At 41.6% G+C, this 23676-nt stretch overlaps 1 protein-coding gene across 14 annotated transcripts in view; it reads left to right on the top strand.

Moving 5' to 3' along the window:
• Positions 1–3749: 3749 nt before the first annotated feature.
• Positions 3750–23676, top strand: part of LOC149168511 (endonuclease V family protein) — a 526712-nt gene continuing 506785 nt past the window's right edge. For 11 of the 14 annotated variants that reach the window (XM_089428269.1, XM_089428273.1, XM_089428276.1 and 8 more), the window contains exon 1: positions 3750–3883. The gene's annotated coding sequence lies outside the window, so the exon portion shown is untranslated. Of the gene's footprint in view, positions 3884–4115; positions 4707–23676 lie in introns of all 14 variants that reach the window. The other 3 variants (XM_089428278.1, XM_089428267.1, XM_089428266.1) reach the window with 2 other exon arrangements.

The following is a 23676-nucleotide window of genomic DNA, read 5'->3' as shown; positions in this document are numbered from 1 at the left end:
CAACAATTTCAGCCATTTATTGAACTTTCCAACATCCACTGTACCTTCATACTATGGAATATCTAGTTTGGTTCCCACCTTGAAAGGCCTAAAAGGGGTGGTTCATGGTTCATCTCAAACTAATGGGAATTTGAATATTTGACTTCTTTGTCTACAATCTCCTTACTTGATTATATCTTCATCATGTCAACCAATAATTGATTTACAAAGCTATGCATATTTTCAATCTGTCTCCATTAAAGAGAAACAAGCTTGAAACTATTGTTTATTAGTTTCACACTCCTTTTAACCTTTTGTTGGTTCCATCTTTGGGCAACTTGGTCTCGTATAAGTTTCCAAATTCCTTTGTTGTTCAAGATCTCAAAGATCTAATGTCAATTGATTTATTTAATTTCTTTATTGGGAATGTTAGAATGACACTTATAAAATGGCTGTATTAAAACAATGGGTTGCATACTATAATTTAAAAGAATGGGTGCAATGTAATAATTTAAATCATGCTTTTAATTAGTGTAAAACCTCCTACAATAAAACTCCAAGTTATGTAAAAAACAAGCTATTACATAAAATTCTCGAGTTTATGAAAGGGGTTGCTACCCTTTGTTTTACTTTAGGTGTAGATAGTAATGGGCAACTGAGAGAGAGGATTGTTATGCACCTTGACAAAACTTGGTTCTCCACCTACAACTTAATGCAATGTATGTGTTTTCGAGAAGTTTAGTATTCCCTCCTTGCTCACCTCTCCACTTATGTGAAGTTGCTAAGCAAACTCTTTTATCAATCTTATTGTAACTCATGATAACATGGGAGATGAGACCCTAGCTTGTATATGTTTATAAAGGTTGAATCCTGCATATCCATGATCCCTTCCCACACCATTCAATGATGAATTTATTCATCATGTCATGGGAAAAGAGGTCTACATAGATAGGTTTTTAAGTACCATAAGTTCCACAATGTTATTTCCTTTGGCCTCAAGAATGCCCTTGTCATATTTTTCAAGATGATATTTGCGACATTCTACAACTATCTCCATAAATTTTGATAATTCTATTTCGATTATTGGATAACCAACAAATTATATAAAGATTTGAAGCACTATTTTGTTCAAACTCTCACTTTTTAATGTTGTTCCTTTAGCTCAACAACTGTCTATTATTATGGTGTTGTGATGCCTCTTTGGATTCCTCAAGCTTTGACCCTCCTTTGCTACAATGGCTATAAGAGAGGGTGTATAAGGTTTTTGTTATTGTTAAGAAACATGACTTTGAGAAGGTATAATGCTATACTCATATTAATTCCTAAAACCTTGCCATGTGGCGGGCTTCTTGGTAGCTTCTATCAAATTAGTTGAGAAATAAGTTGCTCGCCTTGAACTCCTTCAGATTCAAAGAAAAAGGGTTTCAAAAACTCCTAATGTTCAAACTAATAGTATAGTGAGTTTCAAAAACTCCTACCGTTTGAACTATTAAATACTTCCACGTCAATGCAACCAACATCACAATAGGCCCGACAACTACATAGCCGAACAACTATTCCATTAGAGTTTACTCACATTTTCTGACTTCAAAGTTTAATATCACGAAAACATTCTCTGAACCCAAACTCTTATCACTTATTTATATTTGATTCCAAACTTTTCAATTAAAAAATTTACTTATATTGAATTTCCGAACTCTTCAACTTAAAGGTTGGCTTATATTTGATTTTGAAACTTTTCAATTAAAATTTTTAAAAACTTCATACTTACACAAATTAAAAAAAAAATCCTTTTAAAAGAAATTATATTATTAAATTAATTTAATAAGTTCTTATTCCTACTTATTTAAGAAAAATGTTCTAGCCCATGGAGTCTTTTCAAGTTTTTGTAGAAAATGCAAGTTTCTCGCTTAATAATAATTCAATTGGAGGATATTTATCAAAATTTGGGTAAGGAAATTTACCCGAGTTTGGCTAAGGAAATTTACCAGAGTTTGGCATATGGTTCCACCTTTATATAACACTAGTGTAATATGTAACTTTGCTCCTTAATACCTACCGATAATTTTAATTTTAAATTATATATATATATAACATATTTAATATCATTTTTAATTAATAAAATATTTTTTGGAAAAAATCATATGGAGAATATTTTTCATTAACAAGTTATGGATGACAAAAGCTTGAATTCGAATAGGAAAATATTAAAAACTAATATATAAATTTAACATAATAAGAATTTAATAAATTTCATAGAATCTATTTAAATTTTTTTCAACTAATTAAAAACCAAAGTTTTTGACCAAAAATAAAAAATAATATGCCTTACTTTATGTAAATATAGAAGTGTTATAAAATAAAATATTTTGATTTTGAAATGAGTTATGGTTTTTTTGTTCAAGTGGTAGTTTTTTTTGTAGTAGATGCCTATATTAGACCAATTTTTTTTCATGTATTGGTTTTTTAGGTTAAAGAAAATTATCAACTTTTTCTTTTTTTTTTTTTTTTTTTTAAAAAGGCCATGGAAACCCATGATATTGTAAGAAAACCTATTTATAAGTTAATAATATCTAAATATTTTAATTTTAAAATGAATTATATTATTTTAGACATATGGTATTGATAAGTTATTGCTAACAAAATCTAAATTATTATAATATTTTGCTAATAATTTTTTTAATATATTTTTTATATGAGATAATTTAATTTATAAGTACATGAAAATAGCCATTAACTAATTACACACAAAAACAAGATAAATTTTAAAAAAAAAATATTTTTTTTTCCGAAATATTTATTTTTCTCACAACTTTAATAAGTTTTATGAAAGTGAATAGTTATTATTTAATTATTTGTATTACAAACATTTTATTATTTTGAATATCCTTCATTCCTTAATAGCGTAAAATCTATCATATATAGTTAAGTTTGCACAAAACACAAGTGAGCTCTACCTCTTAAAAATATAATATAAAAATAAAAATATATCTCTCACATATCATTAATAAATCTTTTTAAATTACATATGTGGTTTTAAATACTCAATTTAAATTATATATGTAATTTTAAATAATATATTTTTTATTAGATTATTTTAATCATTAACCATTTTTATAAAAAAGAATATAAAATGATTATACTCATTAGCAATAATTTGATCACCTTCCCAAAATAAATTGTACGATAAATGCCTATCCTACACTTTGATGTGATCTATATGTTTCTGGTTTATTAATAATAGAGATAAATAACACATTAATAAAAGCAAAGGGTAATAAGCTGTTTAAATTTAATAGCCAATCAAATTAAACATAAATAAATTAAATTATTTTTAAAAAATCATATATATATATATATATATATATATATATATTTTTTTTTTTTTTTCAGAAGGTGGAGGTCAAACCAACAATGAGGACACCCATCTTTGGCTGAAATGTTGATTGACGCATCACTGTTATCAAGGAAAACCACGCCATCTGGAATAACCGACTGGTGGTCCATAAGGGAGTAGGCTTTTACTCGTGCCAGATGTCTCTGGGTCTTGGACCGTTAACCTATTTCCTTAAATCCGAAGAAAACAAGCACTTAGCGAGCAGCAGTTTTAGGGCAGCCATTAATATTATATTATACAAATTTTTTATTTTTTTATTAAACCCAAATTAATAATATGAGTTTGACCAAGCCATTGAAATATACATACTTTGTCAAAACTTTGCCTCGAATATAATAAATAGTTATTATTTAATTATCATTATTATAGGTATAATATAGTGTACTGCATCGCCGTTTTCAGGTTCTGATTTGTAGTAATGTACTCCTTATAGGCCGGCCCAATTTATGAGAGTTTACTTTCATTCCATTGCTACGCAGGGTGGCACCGAGAGATCCAGCTTCACAGGTACTTGGTTTTTCCATTTTTAAAGCTCTTCATCTTCTTATTCTGAGCGAAATTCGGCAACATGATCTTCCATTTTCAAACCCATAATCTTCCGTTAGGCGTAAGCCTGGGACAAATATTTTAGAAAGAATTTACGTTATTAGCAAGCCAAAGACTGATTTTTAGTAGTGGAATTAGTAATATATACTTATAGTCTGAAAGATGGCCCATTGTCTATATTTGGACACTGCAGTGACAACAAAATATGGACACCTGGTTCACAAGCTAACTCCAGTCAGATTTCAAGACAAAGCCTATTGCCTATGTTTCTTATTTTTAGTTTGCCAAGTGGATGGTATTGCACGGTGGTTCATGATAGAGAGAACCGAGATTAGTGGCTAAGATCGAGATGAATTTAGGCGCAAACGAACCCTACTCTTCCTTTGTGGACTTGGCAGCTGCTGCTTCAAAGTTTTCGCTGTTCAATTGCAGTTAGCGCAATTTCGCTGTCAATATATAGTTTATTAAATTGATAAACACATTACACAGTTTGCCTGTGGTGTACTTCCAGTGGTTGAGAGGAAAAGTTGTTACAAATCCCATTTTTGTGACAAGTTTTTCTTAATGAATAAGTGTTGATAGATTATATATAATTTATTCATGAGTGACTTATACTTATGTGAGCAAAATATGTTGGCATATCAACTCTCCAAGCGATGGGTTATCAGCTCTGCCTGGGCAGTTCCACAATGATTGCAGGGATCTGGGCTCCATCATTGAATCTGATTCCTTCTTTTTGTCTGAGGATGCCCAGTCTTTTCTTAGGGCTGCAGGATCGATACAGGTTTGTTTTGTCTTTTCTCTGTATGCTCTGCAGGGGAATTTTTTGCCCTCAATTCTGTTTGAAGCAGGGGTGTACTTTGTTACCCAGTTTTGCTGAAAGTCAATCTCGTTATCTGATGAGATCATTCTGCTGACCCTGTTGTCGGCCTTCCTTTTGGCTCTCGTGGGTTGCTATAGAATCATGATATATGTAATAGCTTTTTTTGTTAACCCTAGTAGATCGTCACTTTTCATTAATAAAAAGCAAATTAGCACCACATAGAATTGGCTAGGTGGCCTCAACTTGCCCAGTGGGAAACCAAGTCTGTTGGCCACCTATACGCATCATATGCCATCCAATAGCAAAAAATCTCAAGTCTCTCTATCCAAGCAATATAAGTTTCAGTTTCATGTCCACATCCATACTCTAAAGTCCTACATTCATATGTAATTGCATAAACAAATTTAAAAGCTAGCCGCATATATAAACAAAACTATTAGTAAGTAAGCATTCTATTCATGTTGTTCAGCTGACGCTGATTCAACCGGAGCTGGGTCTTTGGCATTCGATCTTGGCAGCTCTGTCTGAGCCAGTATGCAGGGCAGATGCTTCTCAATTCGGCCGAGGCGGATGTCTTGTTTATGCAGTTGGAACTACACCTTCTGAAATTCCTGTTTGTAATTTGGCAGTCCCTGAACCGTAATTGCCATGCCCATCGAGATTTGTTCCATTGCCTTTCCCAACAGGCTTTTCATCAACCAGTACAAGTAGAGGGTCTGTTTGTACTGGGTAATTCTCCCTCGCGTGTTCTCGGGGTCCGGTACGAGGACTCTCCAATCCTCTAGCTCCATTTCTGTCTCACTCTCCTGCCTTTTCAAGTCTGCTTCCCATTCTTCTAACAGTCGCCTAACCTCCTCATTGGTTCCCTCTCGGTAGGCAGTTGTCGCTTCATTGATTAGGCTCTTGACAGACTTTCTACCTCGTCGACTGCCCGAAGAGCTGGGTTCAGTGTCAGGTTTGGCCTCTTGTGGCCTCTTACTGCGACCTCGAGTCTTTGCTGGTCATGCCATGATCTCACCGACCCAGCCTCTTGTATTGCGTGGCGGTTTAGTTGATTTTCGAGCTTTTGCCTGGCCAGGCCTGAAGGTTCCGTATTTCGGGGTAGGCTTACCACTCGACGAACTTGTTTTGCAGACAAGACATCCAATTGAGCAGTTAATTGTCACTGTGTTATTGCATAATTCAAGATTTCGATTGGTATAACTGTGCCGCTCCATCCCCCCAACTTCAACTATCCCCTTGGCGCTTGCAGTTGCTGTTGAAATTTCTAGGTTTATCCGTTAGAAATTTTATTTGTATTCTTCTGGTTTATTTCTCCTACTTGTTAATTACAAACAAGTTATTTAAACATATAAACATCGAATAAACACAATACAGTCTCAACCGTCTACAGATCAACAACTGAAAGAAATAGCAAACACACAAGTGACACTGTTATTTTTGGACAAACGTCCCCAGAAAAACTCAATGCGGGAAAGCCGGTGCAGCTATTCTGAGGGTTTATTATTACGCAGTATTTCCTTGGGTACAACTGGGTGCCAAACTGGCTCACTCGATAGAGAAAAACAACTGGCAGTAATACCTCTCTATTCGAAAACAAGTATTCAGAAAACCTGTCCCACGAAACCCTCTCCAGCAACTCTGAAGCACTGCGTTAGCCTCCTGCTGCTCTGCGTCAACCTCAGAACCCTCTGCGTCAGCCCTCTGAGGCACTGCGCAGCCTTTGGGACCCTCTGCGTCACTCCTGCTGCCTTCTGTGTGGATGACGCAGGCCCTCTGGCCTATGCGCTATCTCTGCTGGGCTCTGCGTGGCCTGCTCTGGCTGTTGTGTCTCGCTCTTTGCCTTTGCATTGGTCTCTCGGCACTATCTTTGCTTCTTTGTCCAATACTCACTGCCCCTCGCTGCTAATCACTGATATGACTTTGCTTAACAACCTCGCTCTAACAAATCGAATGATTGATCACTCTGGTGTGTCTTCCAACTGACCCTCAAGCCTCCTCTTATACTTTTCCTATTGGTCCTTCAACGACCAAGATTAAATATCTAATCAATGGCTATGATTAGATTTGTCTTGATCCATGACTTTTGGAACCTTTTAACGCAGTTTTATATTAATACCCATTAATATTTTATTTTTCCTAAGTTTAGACTTATGAACTCCATTAAAAATATTATTTATTTTAATATCTCCCAAACCGGGTACAATTTGTCCAAACCATTTCTAGGTTTTGGAGATCTCATGTGCTTTAGCCTCTCCACCAATTCCCATGGCTAGAGCACATCCGATGCTACCCCAAATCAACACTCCTTAGCGAGGACTGTGCTCTAGTGATACTCCTCACTGAGCATCACTCTGATTATCTGGCACCGGTACCTCTGCTGATGCTAGGCCTCCCTGCCCAACATCCTCTGCATTACTGCAACCTGTACTGCTGCCCATGGCCTTGCCACTGCCACTGTTGCATCCGTACGACAACTCCATCAGCGTCTGTGCTGCTGTTGGTCCATCCTCCCAACATTGCATCTCCCTCTCATCATGCTGCATCGTGCTACTACATACTTCTACTGCACTGCAACTCAGTTACTGAGAAGTAAGTAACTGATCCTCCCAACTTCTGACATCCCTCTCAGGCTAGAAACTCTCCTAATGCTGAAGCTCCCTCTGTCGCTATTAAATGCTCCCTCTACTGACCTCTGCGTTGCTGCAACAACTCCTTGCATCTCACACCGTTGCAAACTTGTCTGTGCCATCTTGCACCGTTGCAACACTCTCCGTGCCTCTCGCGCTGCTGCAGCCTGTTAGCCTCGCATTGCCCGGGGACTCTTGCACTGTAGCACTCTCTGCCGCTTCATCCGCATCTGTTTCTACCGACATCTGCAAGTCCTGCTACTCTCTCTTCGGGGCTCCAGTAGCAAGGTATAATCCAAGAGGTTGGGTACCTCAAGGATCTTGCCCCTCATTGCCTGTAGTCTTCCTGACTACAACTCGATGTCTCCCCACCTCTTCTCTAGAGGTACATGAGCACTCATGGCACAATCGTCATCCTCCTCGACCTCCTTCTCTACCTTCATTGGCGCTGCCTTAGAGTCAGACGCCTCTCCCTTACTCTTCTTCTTCGGACACTGGTTCGCATAATGACCCAGTTCCCCACAGTTGAAGCATTTGACCTTGGAGAGGTCCTTTTTCTTCCTCTTCTCCTGCTTCCTCGCAAATGCCAGAGCTGCATCCTCTTCCTCTTCTTTCTTGATCTAGACTCCTTTGCTGCTACTTCCTGTCTTGCTCAATCGCCTGATCTCCTCGTGGCGAAGAGCCACCCACAATTCTTCCCGATCTGGAAGATCCGCCTTGCCCAGTATGCTCTGGACAAATGTCTCCCACTCCTCAGAGACTGCGTTAAGTGCGGTTCTCACCAACATCTCCTCATCTAGCGTGGCCCCTATGGAAGTCAGTTGGTCCTGGATCTCCTTCAACCGACCGAGGAAGTGATCTATCTGCTCCCCCTTCTGCATCTGGTATGACCGCAGTTGATTCTCAAGTAACATCTTCCTCTGCACAGAAGTATGCTAGTACAACTTCTTCAAGGCGTCCCACATTTCCTTTGTCGTCTCCTTCTCGGCAATATGTTGGACCACATGATCCTTGACCCCATCAAGGATGATGCATTTCGCCTTGGCCATTGCCTCCTCGTACTTCTCATTATTAGCTGGGTCAATTGGGATCGCCATTGTTCTCAAGGCGAAGGCCTTGATGCGATGTCTATCTAGAATGGACAGGATCCTGGCCTTCCAGACCACAAAGTTGGATGCCTCATCCAGCCTGTCCTGATCCCTCAGCCCATTCATGGCCATCTCTCTGCTCTTCTGTCGACTCCTCCATGTCTCTCTACTTCCTGCTTGGAAGTTCTTTGTCGGACTCCCTCTGAGTCCCGATTTCCCTTCTGGAAATCCTCCTGCCAATCGTCAAGTTGCACCTCTCCGATCTTCTGTGCACCTGCAACACTGATCTAGATTCCTTGGCTAGAAATCCGCTTCTGTAGCAACTTCCTCTACCTTGGTTTTGCCCTGTTAGGTACTGTTTTTCCCACAGTACCCCACCAACTTCGCTCCCACAAACTGCCCACAGCTTCCTATGCCCCAACAATTGAAGGACTGAGCCTCTAGGCTCTGCGCAATCCCGGCACTGGGAAAACAACTCCCTCATCCAAATGCGTCAACCCTCTTGGTCTTTGCGTGAGCCTTTTTCTGCCCTCCTCAGCCTCTGCGCTGACCTCTCTCTGGCCCGGATTGATGACGCAGTCCCTCTTTGTCAACCCTTCTTATGTCGCTTTCTGCAAGGATCAACTTCTGTCACTCGAGACAGTTGATTCTGTTGCAAATGCTCTGCTTAGCTGATGCCTTCAGCTCTCCAGTGATCTGCGACCACCCTCTGATACCATGTTGAAATTTCTAGGTCTATCTATTAGAAATTTTATCTGTATTCTTCTGGTTTATTTCTCCTACTTGTTAATTACAACAAGTTATTTAAACATAGAAACATCGAAATAAACACAATACAGTCTCGACCATCTACAGATCAACAACTAAAAGAAATAGCAAACACACAAGTGACACCGTTATTTTTGGACAAATGTCCCTGGAAAAACCCAATGCAGGAAAATCGATGCAGCTATTCTGATGGTTTATTATTATGTAGTATTTCCTTGAGTAGAACTGGGTGCCAAACTGGCTCACCTGACAGAGAAAAACGACCGACAGTAATACCTCTCTATTCGGAAACAAGTATTCAGAAAACCTGTCCCACGAAACCCTCTCCAGCAACTCTGAAGCACTGCATCATCCTCTTGCTACTCTGCGTCAGCCTCAGAACCCTATGCATCAACCCTCTGAGGCACTGCGCAGTCTCTGGGACCCTCTGCGTCACTCCTACTGCCTTTTGCGTGGATGACGCAGGCCCTCTGGCCTCTGCTTTGTCTCTGTTGGGCTCTGCGTGGCATGTTCTCTGCATGGCCTGCTTTGGTTGCTGCGTCTCACTCTCTGCTTCTGCGCTGGTCTCTTGGCACTATCTCTGCTTCTTTGTGCAATACTCACTGCCCCTTGCTGCTGATCACTGATTCGACTTTGCTTAGCAACCCCGCTCTAGCAAATCGAGTAACTACTCACTCTGGTGTGTCTTCCAATTGACCCTCAAGCCTCCTCTTATACTTTTCCTGTTGGTCCTTCAACGACCGAGATCAAATCTCTAATCAACAACTAAGATTAGATTTGGCTTGATCCATGACTTTTGGAACTTTCTAACCTAGTTTTATATCAATACCCATTAATATTTTATTTTTCCTAAGTTTAGACTTAGGAACTCCATTAAAAATATTAATTATTTTAATATCTCCCAAACTGGGTACAATCTGTCCAAATCATTTCTAGGTCTTGGATATCTTATGTGCTTTAGCCTCTCAACCAATTTTCATGGCTAGAGCACATCTGATGCCAGCCCAAATCAACAGTTGCATTCCCCCCTTGGCTCCAAGCAGGATACGCAGAAAGGCCCAGCCCTTGCCCGGCACATGAAGTTCTACACTCCAATTGAAGCCCCCCCTTACCTTCGCTCTTGGATGCATTATCCCCTAGGTCCCAGGTATAGTGGCCTGACCATAGTTTTAAAAACCGGCCACAAAAACCGGTAACCGGTCTAACCGGCCGGTTAGAGGCCTGGCCGGTCCGAACCGGCCTAAAAAACCGGGTTAGATACCTCATGTGCCCAAAAAACGGCCCTAACCGGTAAAAACCGGCCGGTTTAGGGCGGAACCGGCCGGTTTGTAGCAAACCGGCCGGTTCCGTCCTAAACCGGCCGGTTTATGGACAGCCCACCGAATTATGACAAAAAGTGCAGCGGTTTTGTGGTTTAGGGGTTTTGGGGGTGAGGGAAAGGTATTTTCCCTCCAAAAACACCCTCACACTTGCTATAAGAGACCCCTCTCACTCTCATTTGTCTCACACAACTGATTTGGAGTGTTTGTGAGTTTGTTTGTGAGCTTGGAGAGTGTGGAGTTTTTGCTGAAGTAGTCATCTTGGAGTTGGAGTTGGAGCTATTTTGGAGATAGTGTGTAGCTGTCAGTGGAGTTGCCATCTTCAAGAGGAGGCTAAGGGAGCTAGTTTGCATTTCCAGGTAAGGATTTGCACTTGATAATTCCTCATTTGAGTATGCTGTCCATGAATTTTTTTTTGTGTTATAAACTTCTCACTTCTATGATCTACCATCTAGGGAGTCATCATGCCTCCAAAAGCCGAAGATACTGCATGGGCTCATTGTGATATGATTGATGGCAAAATGATCTGCAAATATTGCCAAAAATCCATTCAAGGAGGGGTATTAACAGGTTCAAGCAACACTTGGCTGGGATAGGAGGCCATGTAAAGCCATGTGGAGCACCAAATGAAATAATAGGGCATATTAGGGCAGAATACCTTCAGAAGTTTGAGACTCAAGTCACTGAACCAATAGAGAAGTTTGTGGCTACACAGTTTGGGAGTCGAGACTCAACCAACTGAGTTTGATCATGATGACTGAGACTCATGAGAAGTTTCAACTTCAAGTGATAATGTTGATCACTATTATAGTATTACTATTATCATATATGTAGAGTCTAGACTGAAGTCTTGTAGTAGGCCACTGGCCCCATAGTTTGTAGGCTTTATTTTTGCACTCTAGTGGCCATTTAGAGCCTCATTGCTTATGTATTTTGTCGATGATATGTATTGCACTCGGTGCCATTTTGATATATTCACCTTTAAGGCTTTACATGGTATATCAATGAGCAATCTTTGCATATTTTGTCTCTATTGGCTTGGAATCATGGTTTTAAATCTTAAAAATAGTTTTTTTCATTAAAAAATAATTATTTAATGTATTTTTCTAAAACCGGTTCGTTTAGACCAAACCAGTCCCGGTTAGACCGGTTCCGGTCGGTAAACCGGTTCATTAGGTGGACCGGTCCGGTCACCGGTTCCGGTTTTAAAAACACTGGGCCTGACTGCCATCCGGCCACCAGCCATACCAGTTTGGGTTGCATTTTGCTGCCAGCATGGCAAGCATCGTGGGTGCCCAACCCAGGCGGTCAACCATCTCCAAGTCTCGTAACATAGCAGTCGTCCCCCCTCCTTCCTATTCTGACATAGCCAGTCTCTATTCCCTGCCAGGTCCCTGTCCGGCGGAAAGAGTCGATTGTGCGGACACAACCAACCTCCCTAGGAGCCTAAGACTCTCTAGTGACAAACAAGACAAACAAGAGCAATCCTTCTCTAAATATGCATTTACTATATAAGAAATCAAGTGTTTAGATCCTACCTGTAGTCCAGCGCTGTTGTAGCAGTCCAGCTCCGCTGATCCGGATGAGCTCCTCCTTCACTTCGAAACCTGCATCCACTAACAATCAAACGATTAAATAGCACTTGATAATCTCATAGAATAAAACATATTTAACACATAGACCAAGGAGTACATGAAACAACTCATAAATAACAAGTTATTGAGAAGAATGGACTCATTTGCATTAATAGGTAACAAAAGGAACAAATACAACCTGAGCCTTGGTGTTGTGCAAGTCCCTCCCAGGGTCCATCAAGAGTTCTCCTTTACTTTGACAAAGCTCACCCACTTCCAAATAGAACAAGCAAAGATGGTAATCTCTCCTCACAAGCTTCTAAATGGGAGTCCTAATTCCTGCAGCATCTACCCTTAGAAATGTATAGCTTCCAACTTCTCCTCCTTTTGGCCCAATGCCTGTATTTATAGTGCTCAAAAGGAAGTTAATCAGGTCCACCATCAATGGGATAATCCCCTCTTTGGATGGGATAGCTCCCTTATTGATGGGATAAGTTCCTCTTTGGTAGGGGTGCATGAACTATCTGGAGGCGCTCAATACACGTCGAACAACCTTCTAGAATGCTCTAGAAATGACCACAAGTAACTTTTTAAAGATGAAACTTGCGCATTTTAACCTTTACAGGGAGACACACCTGTCCCTTTACATACAGAGCGTCCAAAGACGCAATTTTTGTGAACATTGGGAGCGTACCCGCAGGTAAGGTTGAGAGAACCTGCGTACCCAGAGATAAATACATTTATAAAGACTTTCTCTCTTTTTGGAGTTTGACATGGAGAGCAGAGGCATAAGACTTGCCTAAGAGGATAGCATGACTGTTGATAGAGCCATACTAACTGTAAATAGCCATGGTGACATTTTTTAGTGTAACAGATTGCCCCCTAAAGTGCGAAGCCTGTAATAGATTAGGGTTTTGTATTATCTAGGAAGGGTGAAGCGCTTTATCATTTCAAGGATTATCTCGTGGAGAGCCTGGTCAGAACCTGCAATTTTCAACACAAAATACATGTATAAGATTATATCATCACTGAGGTAGGCATTCCCATACTCAGATCAAAACTTTAACTAACAGACTAACTATTCTGATACAGGAATGATCTTGCAGTACATCATAATCATAGACTTTTGTAGACACAGTATGGGCGCAGCCATCTGTTTATGATTAGTCTACTTAGATAATGAATACAAAACTCCTCGCAGCCTGGATGGTGGAAACTAGATCCAGGGTCTTCATTTCTACTTCCCGAATTGGTACAATTCTAGCCATGCGAATAAATGAGTTGATGTCGAACATGGTAGAAACCACTTGATTACCAGTCGATGATGAAAACTGTTAACAAGCGTGAGAGAGACCACCAGTAATGTCAATGGTTCTCAAAGTACCCAGTACAATCCATGAGATGTGAATAAATGAGTTGATGTCGAACATTTCACGGAATCCTTCGATCGAAAGTCGATGATGTAAACTGACGTCAAAGGCGAGAAACCTGCCATTGATGCATGCAGACTTCAAGGTACTGACGATTTCTAAGTCATCTCTCTAGATAATGTGCTGATGTCGATAGAAAGCGACCCGTTGCAGGCAAGCCTACAACACGAAATCATTGTTCAAGTTGAAGAAATGTTGCTGTAAGGACTGACTCAGGGATGGTCAAATGGATGATAAGTATTTTGCAGATGAAAGTTTTGCTTGCAGACCTCTTGAACACATAACGACACGACAGATGGCTTGGTGATAAACGACTCAAAGTTAATCCCCGGAACCCGGCTGAAGACTTTCAAAGTGGTTTGATCAACTGTGAGGTAAAGGATTTCCCAACCCAGGTAAATGAAAAGTGTCGTGTTCAAGAGAGGTAATAAAGTTTCTTCCGAGAGAAAAGATAACAAACAGGTTCATTCTTCTCTCTTTTCCCCCACCATTTCTGGCAAGTACCTCTTTATTTTTAACAAGCTTGAGGAGGATAACATATGCTTGATTATAAGCTCATCTTTCGGATGAGTCCAACCTAGTTTTGATTCGAACCCTAGGAAGGAGTGGTTCGTTCCTGTTTGTAATTGAACAGGTCCTTTACTGTGAAATGTTTAACGAGTCCAGTATAGGAGAAACTCGGCGTTTTTCAATTTTAGAGAGTCTGAAAAACTTAAGAAGACTCTAAGTTGAATTTTTTCGTAGATTTGTGTCCCTCAAGCCCGAAAAAGTATAAAATAATACCTGGGGGAACCGCTTGATCTTGCGACCAAGGAGTACTTTCATAATTAGTGTCACTGACTTGAAAAGTAAAAAGCGATCAAAGACACGTCGTTTTATTTCTGTATCGAGTTTGAAACGACAAAAACCCGGCAATCTTTTCCTGATTTTACGGTCAGAAAAGAGCTATAAGGGGACCGTCTTTTAATTCCGTTTTAACGAGTGTAAAAGAAACGCTCGGCAATCTTTTCATATTTTAGGAGTCAGAAAAGGGCTTAAAAGATGACTCTGATATTTTGGTTCGTGAAAAAATGACAATTTTCCCTCTAAATCCCTTTGTCCTGCACAAAAACGACCCATTACTCATACCTGTTTAAGATAGGCAAAAATACATCGAAAAATATCCTTCCTTGGTGAAAAATGAACAAACCTAGCATTCATTCATCCAAAAAACCTATAAAAAGACTTTTTACCATGTCATTTTTACCATTTTACTGTTGAGGTTGAAAAAAGGGCTTTTGGCAAGAAACTTCCCGTGGTCGCTGCGGAAAATCCGACCATCAGAATCGAACGCTGTCTCTTCCAGGTATTTCACAACATCCTCCCCTTCAATTTCATCCGATTAAAATTGTGTTTTAGGTTTTAGTTTTGATTTTTGGGGGGTTTTGGGTTTCAAAAAACGCTCCGCGGGGTACGCAGGTGCCCTTAGGGTGACCTGCGTCCCCCGACCGTTTTCCTGTACGCAGCCCACCTTCAGGCCAGCTGCGTCCCGACGCTTTGTGTTCTAAACGCGGGGTGCGTCCCCCGCGAAATGCGGAATTTGAAACCCCAAACTCCACAAACAACCATTTAAAATTTCCCAAATCAATTCTAATCTCTGTTTCTTGGTGTGTAGGGCACTCACCATGTTGGATTGGAGAGAAAGAGAGCACGAGGACGTTGATTTAGCTGCAATTGAACATCAACTTTCCATTGATGCCCTAAAAGCATGCGGGCTATATAAATACTGGGCCATACCTGGCATGAGGGCTCAGGTGAGATTCTTGGAGTGGCTGGTTGAGAGATGGAACATTCATGAGCAATGCTTTTACATCGGAGGGCACCAACTCGAGATAGAGCCCTCTGACATATACTTTCTCACTGGCTTGCCAAATAGAGGCGAGCAACTCAATCTAGCCGGGACTAGGCCGGGTGGCCAATCCCTTGCTAGTCTCTGGGCAGATTGGTGCACACCCAATGCACACCATGCGAAAGGCGTAGAAATCAAACACATCTCTCTGCGTGAACTCAAGGTTATAGCTTTCACGGTTACCAGAATTTGCGGTGCAGCCGCTTTACATATTGCCACCGGGTCCCAAATGCGGATGGCGATTGACTGTTACCAAGGCACCATTTTGAACTGGTGTGATGCTGTGTCGGGTAATATGAAGAGCCAGCTGACTAGGGCAAAGAACGGACAACTGAAGACCTTTGGATATGGGCCTCTAGTTGTGAGCTTTGCCTTAGAGAGAGTTCCGATGCTGATCCCTCAGCAACTCACTGTTGATATCTTGGGTCCTCGGGAGCCAAAGCTGATACGATGGGTTACGGTGATGGCCCGGCATCCTGACGAGGGCACGGCGATTGTTCGATTCTCTGATAGTTATTTTCACTGGTTAGAGGACCAGGTTTTTTCGATCCAGGACTTTCCGTATGCCGGAGTAGATTTTCGAGGTGATCCGGACATGGTTCTTCCACAGGGAGAACAATGGGATGACAGAGGTACTTTATTTTTCACAAGTTTTCAAATTATGTATATTTTTTTGTTTTTTATATATATCGTCTCAAAACTGACAGTAAAATTTTCAAAATGCAGATGTTGGTCCACAGCGCCCAGCCAACCTCCGGCCTTTTGAGAGGAGACATCCAGTTGCACTGGTACCGGCCCCACAGGACGCGGCTGCAGAGTCACTAGCTGAGTTGGAGCAGGATCTAGAGCGTCTGACGGTGGATATACCTGAGACTACCATAGATGATATTCCTATCAGACTTCAGCGCTATGTAGTCGCAGTCCCTGGGCCGTTTAGGAGATTTTTGTGTAAGGTAGCCCGTGCAGTGGTGTCGTATAGGGAGCACCACCAGTGATTGGCTAGTCACTTTGTAGACACATGTGACATTTTTGACTTTTTGTACTTATCATTTTGCCGATCATAAGGTGTTTTTCAACCTATGATCGAAGACGATGTATATTTTTTGACACACTCCTATCTATATATATATCACTATTACCGGCTTATCTTGTTTAACATATGTGATGAAATGTTTTTAAATTTACTTGCATGATTATCGTAAATGTCTGTCTAACATTCGAGAAGCAATTGCATCTGCTAATGTATTTAAAGACCTTGGAATATGCTGATATTCAATGTAATCAAATTCACGTTCCAAGAGACGCACTCTCAAAAATAACCTTAATAACACAGGATTTCTAATGGCATATACTCTATTAAGCTGTAATACGACAAGTTCAGAATCTAACCTCACTATCAAACGTCGAATTCCAAATGAAATAGATTCAGACAATAATTCAACCACTGCACTGTATTCTGCAATGTTGTTCGTTGTTTGACCGAGGCTTACCCCATGCATTGAAACTAACTCGTCAGAGGGCGAATAAATAACCCAAGCTGCGGAAGAGATATTCCGTGTACTACGACAAGCACCATCAGCAAATCCAATGTATGTTTGGAGAGGCGTCGACATCTGCAATATCAAGAGTAAAACCAAGATAAGCCAGAATAACGACGAAAAACACACTCTCTAAGCTAAGCACACTAACTGAGCTAACAAACACACTAGCTAGAAAGAAAACCTAACCTAACTAAAAATTCTCCATACCCACTATTTAAGCATAATACCTCTTTAGGTAAAGTCCATTTCTGGGTTTACCCAAAGAGTCCCCATCAAAATCTACCAGCTCATAAGCCCCTTTTGCTAGCTTTCGCTTTACAATGTAGGGTCCATGCCACATAGGAACGAATTTTCCAGCACCTAGCTTATCGTTAGCTTGATCATATAATAGCACTAGGTCTCCCTCCGAAAAACTTCGAGGGGTCACATTTCTATCATACTGAGCTTTCATTCGTTTCGCGTGAGTCTCGATTGCCAATGTAGCGTCACGTCGAGTCTCATCTAATTTAGCTAAGTATAATAAACGTTTCTCCTCTTCGGAAGTAGCTGGAAGTAATTCGACAGCCATTTGAAGTGATGGGATTTCGCATTCAATGGGTAACACAGCTTCCAAGCCATAAACTAGCTGGAAAGGAGTGAACCCTGTTGAAGTTTTCACTGAGGTTCGGTATGCCCATAGCGCTGAAAATAACATGTTGTGCCAATTCGACCGATGAATACCAATGGTTCGTCGGATCATGATAACCAGAACTTTGTTGATAGACTCAACCAAACCGTTGGCTTGCGGATAATAAGGAGTAGAGCTATCGTGGCGCAAACCAAGCTGGCTTGTAAGCTCAGTCATCATGATGTTTCGAAAATGGCTCCCATGGTCAGTAATGATTGCTTGTGGGACACCAAACCTAGTTATAATATGATTGAATACGAAAACTGCAGCTGTTTTGCCGCTTGCGTCGAATGTAGGCATCGCCTCGGCCCATTTAGTAAAATAATCAACCGCGAGGATGATATACGCATGCCCCCCAGCCGAGTGAGGGTTACAAGTAATAAAATCGATACCCCATTTGGCGAATGGACCAACGGCAACTATAGGGTGGAGAGGAGCAGGTGGTGCGCGCATCTTGCGATCAAACACTTGACAGTTGTGGCACTTCCGGACTGCAATGATGCAATCTTTAAACATAGACGGCCAGAAATAGCCAGCGCGCAACACCTTCTGAGCTGTGGCATACCCAGACATATGACCGCCACATGCTCCAGAGTGACAATCATTCAAAACCTTCTCAGCCTCTTCGTGAGTTAGACAACGTCGAAAAACTAAGTCTGCCCCCGGCGATAAAGTGTATCTCCAATAATTTTGTATTGCTGGGATTGAAACCGAATTTTTCGACGTTCCGCCTTTGAAGCTTTAGGCCGAAAGGTTTGGGTTCGGAGATAGATGATTATATCCCCGTACCACGGATCTAAAGTACTGATAAGAAACAAAGATTCGTCCGCAATGGACTCCTCTGCCACAGTCTCTGTGTCAGCACGCGGGAAATCACACATTAATTCCGCAAAAACTAAAGATTTCTTAGACTTGGACTTCTCGAACTCCAAGTCGAACTCTTGCAGGATAACGATCCATTTAGAGTACTTGCCCCCTAGCAGTTGTTTTGTCAAAATATAAATCATAGGGTTGCAATCCGAAATAACTGTAGTTTTACGGAGAAGAATGTAGTGACGAAAACGCTGGACAGCTTGAACGACTGCCAGGGCCAATTTCTCCACATGCGAATATTTTAGCTCAGTGGGATTTAAGGTCCTACTAAGATAATATATCACATGTTCCGCTCCGAATTCATCTTCTTGAACTAACACCATTCCAATGGTGGAATGCGAAGCTGCGAGGTATAAGAAGTAGTCTTGGTTGTAGTTGGGAGGATGCAACAACGGTGCATGGGTCAACGCGTGTTTAAGTGCATCAAAAGATTGTTGGGCAATCTCGTCCCAAAAGAATTGAGCGTTCTGTTTCAACAACCGTGTAAAACCTTTAGTGACCTCGGCGTAGTTTGGAATGAATCGGCGTAAAAAGTTCGCTTTCCCTTGCAAACTTTGGAGTTGGCGCAAACTCGAAGGAGGCAATTTGATGATAGCTTCGACCTTCGAGGGATCGACGCGAATGCCGGCTTTTGAAACAACAAATCCCAGCAATCGACCCGTCTCTATACAGAAAACACACTTGTGGGGATTCAACCGAATTCGATAATGCCTACACCTCATAAAGATTGCTCGTAAGTGGACAAGGTGATCAGCTCGATGTAAAGAATGAGCAGGCAAATCATCGAGGTACGGTTGCACAATGTGCTTGATGTCATGAAATGCATAAGACATCGCCCGTTGAAAAGTGGCCCCGGCATTCTTAAGCCCAAAAGGTAATTTGCAATAAGCAAATGTCCCCCATGGACAAATGAATGCCGTTTTTGGTTGGTCAGCAGGTAGAATATTGATTTGATTATAGCCTGAAAAACCATCCATAAAGGAAAACATTTCACTTCCGGCACAATCATCAATAATTTGATCGATATAAGGCGTAGGATAGTTGTCTTTTGGACAAGCTCGATTTATATCCCTATAGTCGATACAGATTCTTATTGTTCCTTGTTTCTTGTTGACCGGAACAATATTCGATACCCAATCCGTTAACGGGATCGGATAAATGAAACCTGCTTTCAACAGCTTTTCGACTTCTGCTTTAATGGCAGCCGCTTTCCGAGGGTGAATCTGACGCAACCGTTGCCGGACGGGTTTAGCATCCGGGTAGGTCTTTATTTCATGAACAACAATGGCAGGGTCGATTCCCGGCATTTCCTCGTAAGACCAGGCAAACACGTCGCGGAATTCTTGGAATAGGGCCTTGTAAGTTTGGATTTCATCTTCTGTACATGCGGCACCTATATGAATGTTCTCCTCAATTCCGGGCTTCACTGAAATATCAATGGGAATAGTACGAGAAATATTCCCTAAATTCAACTCTGAATCAGAATGTTTCGTTGGATCCTGAGCGTCTTTGACATATTCAGCGGTAAAGATAGATGAAAAATCATTTTCAAAAACATCATCCTTAGGTAAAAACGAAGATCTGTGATGGAGATCTTTCCATGGTAGATCGTCTACACTGAGGATTTCGCGAAGTTGTTCGTCAGATGACACGACTTCGGGAAACGCTATCCGTTCTAAGGTTGAGGTGAAAAGTGATTTTTCACTGACCACATTCATTTGGTCGATTGCGGTTGAACGCAAGTCGGTAAAAGACATGACAGCTTCATAAGCAATTTCATATGGACTCAAAGGCATAGCATCACCGAATGAGTCTATCTCAGATTCAGATGGGACAATCCAAGGATCATCATAAATAATGTTTTCTGATGTAATCATATGAATTGATGCAAATGAAGGATCTACGTTGATTGGAGGGAGAGGAAAAGTTCCCAGTAAACCGGAATCTTTAACTAAACCTACGCCAACGTCCCTATAAGGGATTGTCGTCTTACCGACATGCTGGATACTCTCTGAAGAGGCTGGGTCGGATGAAAAGTATGTCAGCTGATCAATAGTCACGATCTTGCCGTTATATGGAAACTTAATTACTCTGAAGACCGATGACACGACCGCTGTCATAGCATATGACCAACTTCGACCCAAAAGAAGGTTGTAGTCTAGAGGGGCATCAACCACCTCCACATCCAGACTAACGGTTTTGCCTTCTACCCCTATAGGTAATTCCTGTAGAATACCAAACGGACGGAACCCACGACCATCAAAGGCCTTAAGGATGGTCGGGGATTGGTTCAACGAAGGAGAACCAAGCGATCTCCAACATTGAATCGACATAATACACGTAGAAGCTCCCTCATCAATCACAGTCCGATGAATAGGCCTGTTTTTGACTATCACTGGAATTTGGAAAACCATTTGATGGGGTAGACGCGGTGTACTATTTTCTAGATCGAAGATTATTAGATTCGGGTCCTGAACATCAACAACTCCGATAGCCGACAAAAGTAATTTTCGCTGTGCTGGGCATGATTGCAGCACTTCTAACGCCGACATTGCTGAGGGTGAAACAGCTAAGTCCTCAACAATGTTGTAATTCTGGGCCGCTCTTGCATGTGGATTGAAAGCAGACCTTCGAAGTACACCCTTGGCGGGCGGTTTAATTACTAAGTCCGGGTTAGGTTTTTCGATCTGTAGTGGATCGGAACCAGGAGCTGAGGAGGTTGATGGGTTAGAGTGAGAAGATTCTGCTTCCTTACCATCAACATGATTCTTACTACCATAATCTTGCGATCGAGTCGCAATCCTCACATGAGACATCATCAAAATGGGTTCTTCACTGACATTCGAGGAAGAACCTATCATCTTATTCTCCTGCTCTGGAAATGGATTTTTTAACACAGCAGGAGTGGGAGAACCTTTGACTATTTTCACAACCTCGGCCCGATGAGGGCAGTCTCTCTTAAAATGATCCTCTTCACAAATAAGACAAGGATATCGAGGTTTGCGCTTTTCGTCATTGGTTTCCGACTTTTCCGTTTTCTCCTTCGGAGCCTTGTCTGCTTTAGCCTTCTTCTTTCCTTTCTTCTTTCCCCCGTTTTTTGATTTGGCCGTAGATGACTCTACAGCGTGAATATCGGCGGTAAGTTCAGGAGAAGACTCTCCTGTCGGGGAATCAGGCAAAGTGATAATAGGAGTTGTTGAAGCCTTGGAAGACTTCTTCTTGCTCTTTGTATTCACGATACCAATCATACCATCAGCGGCATGAGATCTCGAAGGAGCAGCAGCGATTTGATTTGACTTTGGAAGATCCAGAATCTTCTCGTGTAACGTACCCGACTGAGTGTAAACTAAGTCAAGGTATTGCGCCTGAGCAATGACTTGCTCCTCAGTAACTACTCTGGCCTTAGCTACATCTTCAGTAATCTTCGGTAATAATGATTTAACAAACCATTCAGCTAAGATTTGGTCCGGGATAAAAACTTTCACTAGCCTTCTTCGACGTCTCCACTCATGAATGTGATCAGAAATATACGTGGACGTCGATTGTTTTAGTGAAGTTAATAACTCCGTGCCGTTATCGTATCTGACCGGCAACTGAAAGTGAGTTAGGAACGAAGTAGCTAACTGGCTGAAATTGTAAAAAGAGGCTCGTGGTAACTCAATGTACCACTTGGCCGTGAGACCAATGAGTGTACGCTGGAAAAGACGTAAGCGGATCGAATCATCCGAGATAGAATTTGAAGCACACCAGAGGTGGTAAGTCATCACATGATTGGATGGATCCTCTCCAGACTTACCTTCGAACTTGGGTATATCACTGGGCAACTTATTTGGCATTGGCGGCCAGAATGGAAGATATTGAATTGGATCGTTCGTTAGGCGCGTCAAGTCTGGTAAATCCAAAGTTGCGATAAACGGTAACTGCCGGTTAGGATTTCTAAAACTCTGGGTCACAAGACCAGTCCCAGGAGGAGGATATCCAGGATAACTAGGAACAGGAGCCGCATTTGGGATATTATATCCTCCTGGAAAACCAGGATTAACCGGACCGTACTGGGGTTGTTGATAAGTGTACCCAGGATACGGTTGATACTGGTAAACCGGTTGTTGGACAGCTTGCCCAGGTTGGTACTGTCCCTGGTACGGTTGGTAAACAAATTGAGGTTGAGTAGTGACAACCGTACTTATACTGGGCTGACCTGTAGGCATCTGGACCGTGGTTTGGATCGTAGATCCAGACAACGGTAAAGATGTCTGAGGAGTGGTTACAGAGACAGTAGAAACCGGAGCCGTCGATACTCCAGAAGTAAGTATGGTAGATGTGGCGGTAGTTGCAGCAGCCGTTTGAGATGGAGTACTAGGTGCAATTGGCGGCTGAGTAACTACCGAAGTTACAAAAGTTTGAACATTTGACTGGACAGGCTGCGGTTGCTGGGGTGGACCAGAAACTACGGGTTGTCCAGTTGGAGGTGCCAACTGTAAACTTGGCTGCAACACCTGTTGACCTTGTGATGGATCCCACACTAACATTCCGGGGTATTGACCCGTAACAGGTTGAGGATACTGAGATCCATAACCGGATTGAGGATAGGATTGATAATTGTAAGGTGCAGTTCCCATACTTGGAACATATGACTGACCTTGAGGTGGTTGATAACTTTGACCCGAGTATTGACCTTGAGGTTGATAACCTTGAGGCAAATACGGATACTGGGGTTGACCTTGACCTTGAGGTTGATAGCCTTGAGGTTGATACCCTTGGGGTTGATACCCTTGAGGTTGCCATCCTTGAGGTTGATATTGATACTGAGGTTGACCCTGGGGTACATATTGAGGCTGGGGTTGACCTTGAGGCATGTATTGCACCATGGAGTCGCCAATTTGTCAGGCGGAAAGAGTCGATTGTGCGGACACAACCAACCTCCCTAGGATCCTAAGACTCTCTAGTGACAAATAAGACAAACAAGAGCAATCCTTCTCTAAATATGCATTTACTATATAAGAAATCAAGTGTTTAGATCCTACCTGTAGTCCAGCGCTGTTGTAGCAGTCCAGCTCCGCTGATTCGGATGAGCTCCTCCTTCACTTCGAAACCTGCATCCACTAACAATCAAACGATTAAATAGCACTTGATAATCTCATAGAATAAAACAT

The sequence above is a fragment of the Pinus tabuliformis genome, chromosome 4_2 (assembly GCF_031772625.1).
Source record: "Pinus tabuliformis cultivar Carrire ecotype Pingquan chromosome 4_2, CPIR1, whole genome shotgun sequence".
Classification (NCBI taxonomy): domain Eukaryota; kingdom Viridiplantae; phylum Streptophyta; class Pinopsida; order Pinales; family Pinaceae; genus Pinus; species Pinus tabuliformis.
The sequence above is the reverse complement of the archived record's forward strand: the minus strand, read 5'-3'. Positions and strand labels throughout refer to the sequence as shown.